The sequence below is a fragment of the Sander lucioperca genome, chromosome 6 (assembly GCF_008315115.2).
Source record: "Sander lucioperca isolate FBNREF2018 chromosome 6, SLUC_FBN_1.2, whole genome shotgun sequence".
Taxonomy (NCBI): Eukaryota; Metazoa; Chordata; class Actinopteri; order Perciformes; family Percidae; genus Sander; species Sander lucioperca.
Genome location: NC_050178.1, coordinates 12,674,334 through 12,686,011, shown reverse-complemented (window position 1 = coordinate 12,686,011; position 11,678 = coordinate 12,674,334). Strand labels below are relative to the sequence as shown.

General features: G+C 39.8%; 2 long non-coding RNA genes across 3 annotated transcripts in view; one reads left to right on the top strand and one right to left on the bottom strand.

Annotated features, from left to right (window-relative positions):
• The window catches only part of LOC118495243, a 39,007-nt gene extending 36,255 nt beyond the window's left edge, over positions 1-2,752 (bottom strand). The window contains exons 1-2 of the long non-coding RNA XR_004897570.1: positions 2,573-2,752; positions 770-907 (exon numbers count right to left, since the gene is read on the bottom strand). This is a non-coding gene — a long non-coding RNA (uncharacterized LOC118495243). The remainder of the gene's footprint in view (positions 1-769; positions 908-2,572) is intronic.
• A 1,325-nt stretch (positions 2,753-4,077) lies between these two features.
• Positions 4,078-10,663, top strand: LOC116051512. 2 transcript variants are annotated; one of them, XR_004897568.1, is made up of 3 exons: positions 4,078-4,268; positions 5,453-5,639; positions 9,708-10,663. It is a non-coding gene; the product is annotated as an uncharacterized LOC116051512 (long non-coding RNA). The 2 variants fall into 2 exon arrangements; XR_004897569.1 differs by having other exon boundaries at positions 4,086-4,555.
• The last annotated feature ends 1,015 nt before the right edge of the window (positions 10,664-11,678 follow it).

Below are 11,678 nucleotides of genomic sequence, written 5' to 3'. Positions count from 1 at the left end.
TTCCCATGTGAATGCAGTAGACATACAATAAAAAAAAATAAAAAATATGAACCGATTTTTGGAATTCTGTGAATCGATTTTGAATCGGTAGAGCTTGAATCGCGATGTGAATCGATTTTTTTGCACACCCCTAGATTACAAGGTTAGATTATGCATGGATTTCAGTTGTAGTTTCTATAAAAACACAAACCAATATTTTGACTAAAAGGCAGAGCAGAAAATAGCTCCGGAGAACTAAAGCCTGTAGTTTGAATGTTCATCATGAAAAATCAAATCTGGTGTTCAAAACATACCATTAGCGACGTGCCTCAGTGAAGTCAGTGGACTAATGCATTGCCCAGAGTTGCATATGTACAGAGGGAGGAGACACTCCTGACAAACACACACAATCTAAAGAGCTCAACAACATTACAAGTAGTTAGTATTATTAGTACAACATTCTTTTAGAGCTTGTGCCAAATTTTACTTATATTGTCTGAGACATTATTGGAATTGCACTGATCCCCCATGAAAATTCAGTCACACAACACATCGTCACAAGGTCTCCTTTCCTTCTGGGTGCAGATACTCTGGAGAGGGAGTATACGTGTATGAAAAGCCTGGCTCTGTATGTGTGTGTGTGTGTGTGTGTGTGTGTGTGTGTGTGTGTGTGGCTGATGTAGCAACAGCAAATTAACCACTGCTGTCATTCTTGCTGATGTGACCTTTTTCAACCCTTGTTGTTGCACTCTTGACGGCCTATACATGCCTGCTGTAACGGTTCACTTACCGAGCCCACCGGGCTAGAGGCTTCCACTGTCTGTACAGCTGCTGTAAAGCTGAGTGGGTGCAAAGGTCAGCGTGGTGTTTGCTGATAGCAGCTCGGCAACGACTCTGAAAAAGGCTGTATCCCTCCATCGCTGAAGATCTACAACAACACATATTCCAACATGTCAGTGCTTTTACAACAACATCAAATCTCTCATTTGTCACACAATAAGGGCTACGGTTTATGTTTTACTATACTTCTTGTTAGGGCTGATCGATTACGAAAATAATCATAATCAATTATTTTGGTCAATATTGGAATCACGATTATTTAACACAATTACTCACTGACTTTTGAAAAGATGTTGCAATTATTGAACTTAGAAAACAGTGAAATAGTTAAACATTAACAGTGAAATCACCTTGAACTGTGAAATTTCCCTTAATCCTTTTCCCGTTGAACTTTCTGAATGGCCCTTCAGAACACAAGACAAATAACAGTTTACTAGCAAAATGTTATGTTCAAAAATAATCATTATTGTTGATTTCTCTGTTTTTGTGATCGTTAGGAGCCGAAATAGTAATTAAAATTTGATTACATGCACACTACTACTACTACTACTTCTTGTACAATTATTTCTCCATTCATTTGGCATACTAATCTTGTTTAAGAGAACTTCATCATGTGGACAGGATGAGCCTACAACCATAGCATAAATCCTGATTAATATCACCTGAGATACAACTCCAAACTTGTCAGATATGGAAATGATCAGGTCCATCTTCCATATAATCCCAAGCCTTCCAAAATAAGACAAACAGCCTAATATAAATTATAAGCAGTGGTGAAATCCTTTACTTAAGTAAGTGTCAAGACCACCATGTACAAATAAGTCCTCCAGTCTAAAAGTAAAAGTATTTGCAGCAAAATGCACTCAGGTGTTAAAAGTAAAAGTACTCATTATCCCTTCAGATTGATTAATCATCATACAGTATAGGCTAGCCTATATAATTGGGTTAATATTACAGATTTATAAGCATTTCAGTCAGAATGGAGCTAACCACTTGATATACTGGGTTGACAGTTTAACCTAAAACAACCTGACCTAATAACCTAATACACATGTTATACGTTGATAATATATAAACCTGAATCTGCAAACCTACCAACTATAGACGTCAAATAATGTAGTGAGGTAAAAAGTACATAATTTCCTGAGTACAACTTTTTAGAGTTTGTTTTAGTATAAAGTAGCAATTAATGGAAATGTTCACAAATGATAGGCCTATGCAAAGTATATCAAGTACAAATACTTCCTACTGCAGCACATATATTGTGCACTGATGCAAGAGAGATATAGGCCTATATATTAAATCGCTAACACTTCGACTGCATGGGAAAAACAACCTGTGGAGAATGTGGATCCATGTGCTATGTGTTTCCAGCAAAGCACAACCAATAGCAAATACTGTGTCTCCACCTACTGGGAGTCCTTCGTTATTGCAGCTAAGGTTGTTCAGGAAAGACTTTCCTGATTATAGAGAGGCTTTGTTTAATACTAAGTTACCTTAACATTGAACTCGAGTACCAGTATGCTTCATGTTTACTTCGCAGTGCGCAAAAATACTGTTGCTCGGCTACTAACGTTACTTAAAGAGACTTCAGCTTGTTCTCTTTTCAAAAACTAAGTAGGCTATGTGCTTATTGCATTTCATGTCAACCAAACCAAAGACAAAAGCTAACGTTACTTTTCAGAGCCGTGTTTTAAAACTTGTCAGGCCCACACTTCCCCAGGCACCACTGGTTAAACACACGTGTACTTACTTGAAAGGCTGTGACAGTTTGTGTGTCAAAGGGCGAACACAAATGCCATGTAACAGCTGAGGTCTTTGATTTAGATATAGGGGTCTCGGGTGATATGATAACATCCCGCCAAAACATGATTGACGTAACGTGCCAATTACCGTAGAGGACGGTAAAGTGGGGCACAGAGTCACGTCACTTACCGTAAATTACACTGTGAAGCAGGGAGGCAGCATTATTTATGGCTTTTTCTTGGCTTTTTTGTGCCTATACCAAAAAGGAGAATTGGATATGGAGTCAAAAGTAAATAGAGAAACAAAAATAGCACATGTAATAGGCTACCTAATACCAATACCTTATGTGTGCCTTGTCTTTGATGTAGCCTTTGAATTGTTTCTTGAGTCAGAAAATGTATTAAAAGACCTAACTCCTCAAGCCTCCTGTCCCCTCAAATCAGCTGGTCCTTGTCTTGGCCATAGTCATAGTCAAATGTGACATAATTTTAAGTCAATTCCACATTGAGTAGGCTGATAGCCTACTAAAGTCTATAGCTATAATGTCAATTCAGCCACACTACCCACTTAAGAATATGGTGATGCAAAAGGGCATTGAAAACGAGTGTTACACTGCCATCTGTTGCAACAAAAACGACATTACAATTTAGGAGATATGTTTTTGTCTTGTCACTCTACAAATTGCAGCTGGATCTCTGGATAACAAAACATTTTTTTTTTTTTTTTTTTTTTTTTTTTACAAAGAAAAGTATTCCTGTAGACGTAATGAAGATACTAGACAGAAAGGGCCATGGCAATTCATATTTTAGGATATTGTGTGGATATTATGACACATAAAAATCACCAGAAGCTACAGCAGGAGGTCAGAAGTATGACAACAGTAGACTTGTAAGTGTAACATAACAGTGGTTCCAAAAACTTTTTGGCCTTTGACCCATTTTAAATAAAGCAATTGCTTGTGGCCCCACATGGGTTGACTTTTCCGTGGATTTGTCTTATTTGAAGGATTTGTAAAGGCCTGTAGAGCTAGGCTATGTAGCCTGCTATCCAGTAGGCATATTTCACAAGAAAAAGCAAAACCAATATTATAGAAAAATAAACAAAATTAATTCATCTTCGGATTTTCTTATTTCTTATTAGTCCTTATTAATCCCCCAGGTTGGATCCAACTGTAGAATCATGTGAAGCTGCGGTTCCTATTTCTAAATCCCTATAATATCCCTTATGTAGGCCTATCCTATATGGCCGTCGACAGGCTGTGGTTGCACTTCCTGTGTCCTTAAATAGAAATATTTATTAGGCTATAGGCCATCTTATATTTTCATTCTGTTATTGAAAATAAAAAAGGCTCTCGGCACGACATCTGGTAGCTGCGTCAAAACAACGTAGTTTACGGTAAAACGGCGCCCATGTGATTTCACCGATGTTTGTAAACATGCGTCATCCACATGTGATTTTGGCGATGAGGAAAGACTCCAGCCAACCAGCGACCAGAGGCGTGTCAGGGGCGGTGTTTCTGTGTTGCGCTATGGAAAATCGTTAGGGGGATACACAGTGATAAACGTAATAGATTCAAACAATAAGGCTGAAACGGGAACTTGGTGGACCGACCGTACACCGAGGACCGGGTCTGAGTGGCGCCGGTCGCGAAACGGATGAGACTCCTTTGGCACGGGAGGGAAACATGCAGTTGGGATAAACACGTAAGTTATTTATGTCATTATAGGGCAAGAGCGACATAATAGTGCGTATATTGCGTAGAGAATAGCACTATTTAATTCATAACCACTCGAGTAGCTACTGTGTGAACAGACATAATACAAGCCCAGTTGTAGCAGCGCTGCTGTAGAAGTGTAAAGAATAATAAAAAAAAGAAAGAAAAGAAAAGTCCTCTAGGCTGTTTGCAGGAAAACATGACGTGAGGGCTTGTTGATGGAAGAGGTTATACACACTTTAAATCACGAGTGTTTCATCATCGACATGACAACAGGTAAATTAAACTGCGTCAGCGAGAAGGACCGACACGCCACATACAATCCAGTGGGAATTTCCGCTGCGATGGTGGAACATGCTGCGACGGCAGCGTTGTTGTGCTCGCTCTAAAACTTGAGTTGTGCCTGTTTTTAGTGATAATATGAAGATGTAAACACAGCGTGGAATCGGCGGGGATGGCGTGTGATGGAAGAGCTCGGAATAGGATGCTGCGCAAGAGATGGATAGTGCGTATCCTGTTGTGGAAGACGATGTTACGCAGTTCATATTGGCACGATTATTTAACACCACGGTCTTTTTTTTTCTAGTGTTATCAGAAATAACTGACCGGGTCTGAGTGACTTTTTAAGGAAAGCAGGATAAAGATACTTTCAAAACATGGTCACACGTTGACGCACGGAGGGTTGTTCTATTGTTTGCGTAATTTCGAAGGAAATAAAAACTTATGCTTTAAGTGAGCAACACAGTGGTGACGCAGCTTATTTTATCTTTGAGATGCCAAACAACATTTGCTGCGTCACAGAGATTCCAGGAGGTCCTTATTAGTAATCTGGCTTTTTAGTGCGCACTTCGTATGATGAAAACAAACTCTATTTCCCAAATATAGGGGGTGCTATTGAGTAACACAGTCTGTGGGATGTATCATCTGCTGTAAAGGGATGTTGACATACAGGTATTCTTCATCTCGAATCTGAATACTAACTGTTTTACTTTTTTTTCTTCTTTTTTTTTCTGGGGCCTATTTTACCCCTGATTACATGGACAAATACCATATGATTATGCATGTAACTAAATAAATCACACAAAGCCTTGAGCTTTCTAAAACAAAGTTAGAGTCCTTAAAGCTATTGTTGCTGTGAGAAAACCATTTCGTGGATTTGTCTCCCTTTTCTAGACTTTGTAATGCACACCTGCCTAAGCACAATGGGACACTGACACGCCTGATGGGATGTTGCTGTTGACACCAAGGTTGCTGGCTCCTGTCAACCTTCCTAATAACCCTAGTGAAGGAAAGCCTCCTGCTGCTTACCTGCCAGAGGGACAGGAGATAAAGTGCTTCCCCGCCTCTCAGAGCTTCTGAGGTGAGAATGAGACACACAGGAGGAGCAAACTCCTTCCTGCCAAGTGGATTTGTTCGGTCAGTGGGTGAATCAGCAGTAGACCCCATGAGTTGCTAAACCACTGGCAAGGAAATGGAAAGAGAAGGAGAGACAGAAAGAGAAGAGAAGAGAAGGGGAGGGAAGGGGAGCTTTAGAACTTTAATTATGTGTACTGAATAGAAACTTGACTCCCGAGGGAATGTCACTATGGTAGTTTCGAAACAAACAGGTAAAGGTCATGGGAGGAAGTACAAGCTGATAACTGAAAGAGTACAAGTGGGGCCTCACAACAGCAACAATTTTTCACTTATGCTTATTTGCATTAGTCTTAAAATATGAAAAGCACAAACCTTCTCTATATCAGATGTTCATCAGAATATGTTTTTACTGGCGATCGTGTCCTGTGCAGTGGTGAAGTTTACCATGCCTTCTGAGACTGACCAGTAGAACCAGTGACCCACTTTCACAGACAAGAAACGTGACCTCAATAGTTATTTTGCCATTCTTACAGGGAGGGGTGCTGCTTCTCAAGTCAAACAAACAGTACAAGTGGGCTAAATGCAATGCGCTCAGACTCGTTTTCAGAGTTCTTGGAGAAATTTCGCAATTAAACAATCCCCTGCTTTTTCAGCTAAAGCAAATGAAATTCAGCAGATGCTGTCGGGCCAAACTTAGATGCAGCAAGCAAGCACTTTTAAAAGACTTCCGAGGAGAGGCAGTGTGAATCTACTGACGGATGTGTTTACAGCAGGGGGCCAGCATCACCTGTAGCCCACATAGAACTTTAGTGAGAAAATGGGGAGCGACACACTGTCTTTTAAAACAGATCCCTCCTACACACAGATTATAGAATCAGAGGTGGCACAGAGCCAAGACATGACAGTGCTAAAATTAAACTCGGAGCACCGCCCCCCCTCACTAGATGATGATGTATTAATAGACAAGTGTGAAGCAGCATTTATTTGCAGGTATCATTAGCAGCTAGACACCTAACATGCTGTAAAAGGGAGGGGGGGGGGGACTATTGTAAGCTACTGTGCTGAAACTCAGAAGGTACCTCTCCTTACTGCCATTATGCCTTTATACATATTAAGTTTTGGAAATATTCCTTTCAGAAATGCAGTACATACAGTAGGAGGGTAAAATAGTAAGAACGCTTATCGTTGGAAACCTGCAGGTGCATTGTACATCTGTACGCGCTTTTATCTCACGTTATTTACCTCATGAAGCCACTCGTGTTTTCAACCAGACATCTGATATTTCCCAACAGGCAGAGTGGGGGCCAGAAGAGGGTGACAAAGTGTAAATCAGCTCTTCCATCTGTGGTCTTGCTATTTATTTCCACCCATCGTGTAGCAGATACAATAGAACAAACAAAGTGTCAGGCTCATCTGAACGTGTTAAGGCTCTCACATCTCCGAACGTTTCGCAATTGGTCGCTCTGAAGAGAAGATGATGCAACGTAGTGGGAGATATGCAAGCTATTACACGATCCAAACACAATTTGTACTTTTAGGACATTGTCTGTGCAGGCAAAATCAGCAGGAAATGAAGTTTGTGCCACCGTTGGCTTTGATTGGTCCAGTCAAGTATCATGTGAAGACATTAATAACAACTTCAAAAACACATTAGTTCAACTGTTGCAAGTTATTCGGAAGTTTTCCCTGATTGGGCAAATATTGAGAGTGGGTTAAAAAGACATATTACCTCATTCAGTTTGCCTCTCTCACTCCTGATAAATTTGGACTTCTAATCTGTAAGAGGATTAACCACCTTCCCTGTTTACACATGCACACAACCCCCCCACCCGCCCACACACACACACACACACACACACACACACACACACACACACACACACTGTAACAAGCATACAGACATTCAGTGTTCATTTTACGTCACTTACTCTAGTATGACCTAACCCAGTGGCTCTCCCTGTCTCTGCTGTCTGATGCACAGCATTCATCTCATTTTTGTAAACCAAATGGATTTGTTTTTTGTTTTGTTTTATTCTGCTCCTAAATCAGAAACATTTGTTCAGTTTATTTCTGATGGAAGTTGTTGTTGACTTTGAGTTAACTTTTTTTGTATCTTCTTTCCTGCGATTTGTTGCTAAAGATTGACAGTGACCACAGTTTGACATAGTGGCTCTAAAGTAAACCAATAGTTGCTTTGGTTTTTAAAAAGGGGCCGATGCGCCTTTAACAAGCAGTAGATGGTCAGGTGACTTGGCAGAAAAAAAGGCTTCGATGCAGAAAGCAGCCTCTGCACACACAATAGACGGCAAAAAAGAGCTTGTAGTAAAGAGAACAAGAGAGCAAGAGAGAGGTAAATGCAGAGTTCACAAATAGCACTGTTACATGGGAGGAGTCGCAATAGCAAATCAAGGAGAAGACGGATGAAAGCAACGTTGTGGCCATCATACTGCAGTCTGCCTGAGTTATTCTCGAAGCTGACACTGTATTCTTGTAAATGTTGGGAGCGCTTGTCGAAATCGAGGATATTTTAATCTGTTGTTAGGGTCTAAGTACATGTCGTTAAAACAACGATGGCCCTTATATGTCAGTGGCGTAAATATAAGCAATCAGTACAACTGCTCTTGTTTTAGAAGCCCAAACACTAAAATAGCAGTGAAGAGGATTAGGGAGACACATAAAGGTTCCGGATTAAATGCTACGTCACCTTTTCCCATTAACAGGACAACAGCGTCTGAGACACTGACACGGCAGATAATGCCAGTCTTTTAATGCCAGACCTGCAAATAGAATCCAGTGAGTTCTCCACGTTAATTCTTTTGATATTGTGCTGTCATTTCAAAAGCAAATGGGAACGGTAACGGTGACAGAGAAAGTCTCAAATGAGCTCTGTAGACATACTGTACTGCATGCCTCGTAGCAATGGACAACAGGGGTTCATACTAATGAGTCCTTACCAATTTCAGGACCATGTTTTTCTATCTTGAGTCTACCCGGCTTGGACCAGGAGCGGGACTGGATGCCTGAGGCAGACCCAGGAGAGGACACAGTATCCTATTGTGCATTACAAAGAAGTCTACAGGGAGCTGCGGAGATCTATTTTTCCACAGTATGAATCATAGACAGTTTTTGTTGGGGTTCATCTCTGGTGCCAGTCTGCTGCCATGCCCTTTCTTACACTGCGATCTTGGTTATCTGATGCACCTCTGATGTAAAGAATAAAGCTGCTGTGTCACTCTTAGAGGAGTTGGCTGTGACTCAGTGGTTCTCCTCATTGGGCTCCAGCAAAGAGTCTGCATCTGCCTGAGTTTCTGAGTCCTCTTATGGCTTTCAATCTATTTGGAAAGAGATATACTTCCAGGCCTTAGGAAATATCTCAAATGTATCACTGTATAGACCCAAATATGCTATGTTTGTAGTCAGTAAAATGTAGTTTGTGCAAATATTTCACTTCACAGTGTGTGTGACCAAACAGGCAGGTATTCTGTTCCCCATTAAATACCCAAAAGTTGAGATGACGGTTGTTAAACATTCTTTTATTCAATTTCAACACCAGACTTCACTTGAGAGCAGCGTTTCAAACAAACTGCAGAGGTTTACATAGGCAAAAATGGATTTTAGTGTGTGTCTAAGAAATCAGTTCTCCCTATCAAATATCCACGAGAAGAACAAATATATGCCCTAAAGAGTTGGAAATGTAAATGCAGCCAGAACGAAAACAAACAACTAACTAAATTCAAATAACTGCCTGTGTAGTGTTGTTTTTTTGCCTTTGTTAACTGGTAACAGGCTTCATCATTACAAGGCAGTGAGTACTGCATTAAGCAGTTTGGCAAGACACTGGAAATCTGTCCAATGGAAAATTAAATGATTACACATGCACGTACCACTGTGTACCCAGTAATAGGATGAGCCACTTTTATTGATGGTGTTAGAATCAGAAGTTGATTAATTCCATTTTCACGATCTGATACTGAAACTGAGTGTGGCATAGTCCCATGCCTGATTGTGTCTTAACCATTAAAACAAATACGTTCAAAAGTGATGATGGTTATGTTTTTTTTTCTAATTGCAGAAATGGACATGGCTTCTGAAAGTGACTTTTCTTAAACGCATCCTCCCCAGGGAACTGGTTTCAGATGGTGTCTTAGAGTATAAAATCCTGTCTAGCACCATTTGAAATCGGTGTTCTTGAGCGGGAACGGGCTTCAGGAATGACGACAGCAACAACTTAATTCACTAAGTTGGAAGACAGTTAAGGATTGCAGTTTGGTGGCGTTGTTTGCATTAAAATGTTTAACAAACTATTCCAGATGTAAAATGCGTTCAGTCATATCAATCAGTTGGGTTCTCTGGACCAGTCCTCTGTACAGCTTACGCTCCAGTGACCAGAAGAAAAGAAGGTGTTGGAAGTCCAATCTTCTGACCAGCTGGCCACCCCTTTCACCAAGGCTGACCGTTTTCATCTGGTGTTCAGAGTTTCCATCATGTCTAGCACCATTTGAAATCGGTTACAATGTGAAGGGACTATCAACAAAGCTTTTACTTCAGCAGATGCATGATGAATTTCCTTAAAGTACCAGAAGATGGTAGTATTGAGCTGCCATCCATGCTATCATCCCAAGGCTATCAAACCTTTTTTTTTTTAGAATCATTCAAGCAGTGAAAGTTTTATTGGAGAACCCTGATCAGGTACAACAACTGTTCCATAGAGTTCCTTTTTGTTAGTCTGTTTGCTCTTTTTTCAGAATTCTGTTTCTTCTTTAATCGTGTTGCCATCACTCAGCCGTGCTGTGTGTAAGTTCCAGCTGCAGTTATCTTGTTCATTTCCTCCAGGGACAGATGATAAACAGAGAGAATATCTAGTTAAATGCTTCAGTAGTTCAGAGGCTGTGTATCCACCCATTGCAGAGCTCTCAAGGTATACAAGTTTTTATTTATTTATATTTAAATAAAACATTTTTTTGTTAAATTAACATGTCAATAGCTCCATACTGTATTTCCATTAATAAAGCAAAACTGGTTTCACTCCAAGTTGTACAGTGTTTCATTTATTAAGTTAGTGAGTGTAATTAAATGAAAATGACACTGATTATGTTTTTATTTTTATTTGAATAAAAATGTAACAATATGTTTTTGTGTTTGATATGATTAATGTTCGATTTAAGTTCTGCCTTTAACCTACACTGTTAAGGTTAAGTGCAGTTTGATAGAAAAAAAACATTCATTAATTCACACTCTTCCCCAAGACATTTTCAATTTACATGTAGGCATGATTTACTTTTTTACTTTTCTTGTATGTCTTTTGTTTGTGGAAGTTACCTCTATCAATGTACATGTGGCACCTGTTCACATCAATGATACATGAATGCATTTGAATTCATTCATAAACGCCTGGATTTTAATAACTCAGATGTGTTTCAGCAAGAGTTCTGCTCATTCAAAACATATTCCATGTATCTGTTTTTTTCTGGGTTTTATTTTCAGAACATTTTTAACAAATTTGGTTTGAAAAAATGTGAAGGGGACAAAAGCGACCATTTCAGACCTATAACAGACCTGCAATCAATCCTCCCTTTATGGGGGTTATTATGTTCATAATTTATTCTGCCAAGGATGTTATGTGTTTGGTTTGGTTTGTCTGTTGGTTTTTTGTCTGCCTGATTTTCATTAAACTTGGTGGAAGGGTGTAGCATGGGCCAAGGAAAAACCCATTACATTTGAGAGTGGATACGAATCACTGGGCGGTACACAAATAATGTGTCAAATTACAAGCTAGGGCGTTTGTGTTGCATTAATGTGGTGTCGTAATAATCAGAAAAATGAGTTCCGGACACTGCATTGCATTGTGAGATAGGGCATGCCATGGCGGAGGTCTGTGCTCTCCGAGTGCCCTTCTGTTTTAGAGAGGTATTGATTCAACTGTATGGTCATTTTGGAGTTTGTGGTGCTGTTGAATTGTAGCTGCTGTGTTATGCTAACAGAAATATATATAAATAATAATATATAAAAAATGTTTTTGTTATTTTGTCCACCCCATTTCTAA